At 37.7% G+C, this 711-nt stretch overlaps 1 non-coding gene across 1 annotated transcript; it reads right to left on the bottom strand.

The window, feature by feature from the left end:
* Positions 1 to 273: 273 nt before the first annotated feature.
* LOC114206865 (U4 spliceosomal RNA) lies at positions 274 to 413 on the bottom strand. The gene has a single exon (XR_003608728.1). It is a non-coding gene; the product is annotated as a U4 spliceosomal RNA (small nuclear RNA).
* Between the last annotated feature and the right edge of the window lie 298 nt (positions 414 to 711).

The raw sequence follows: 711 nt of genomic DNA, 5'->3' as shown, positions 1-711 counted from the left end.
ACTAGGGCCCCACTTTCATGAGGTAATACAATTCTAATTACCTGCCAAAGATCCCACCCCCTAATATCATCACATTTGGGGCTAGGGTTTTGACTTACAAATTTTAGGGAGAAACATTTAATTCCTAACAGAGCCTAACAAAACACTGTAAGGAAGCTCTCTCAGCATATCGCTTCCTCCCAACCTAATCCCCTCCCCCCACACACTTATCTTATGTTCCCTATTTTTTTAAGATGAAAGTAAACCGAATATCTTGATGACCAATACCTTGTCTCAATTTTGTTTTAGTCCTGCACTGCAAAAATATGTATTTTGGCTACACATGCATTTTTTTATTTCCTTTTTCTTTCAATTAGCAATAATCGCGCCTCGGATAAACCTCATTGGCTACGATACTGCCACTGAGCAAAGCTTATTTCCTTTTTCTTAATATCTAAATCTTTCTCTTTTCCCCTTGCACAATTTCCCAATGAGGATTCCTTAAAGTTAGAAACTACAATTGACATACAGATTAGTCTTCTTTCCAGTATGTTCTGCTGACTCCATGACAGATTTTATTATTCAAAATTAAGCATTTTTATTCATCTCTGACTCTCCTTAGAGCCTTAAAAATGGTTGGGACCAAACCAAAGATGTTTTTTAGTATCCACAGCATTGAAAGTCTTACCTAACGTGAATGGCAGCTGGAGCTTTCTTGCTTTGGGACACTCC

The sequence above is a fragment of the Eumetopias jubatus genome, unplaced genomic scaffold (assembly GCF_037043125.1).
Source record: "Eumetopias jubatus isolate StellerSeaLion01/CBP00866 unplaced genomic scaffold, mEumJub1_p1.0 scaffold_2, whole genome shotgun sequence".
In the NCBI taxonomy this organism is placed as follows: Eukaryota; Metazoa; Chordata; class Mammalia; order Carnivora; family Otariidae; genus Eumetopias; species Eumetopias jubatus.
This window is presented reverse-complemented; position numbering and strand designations above follow the sequence as displayed.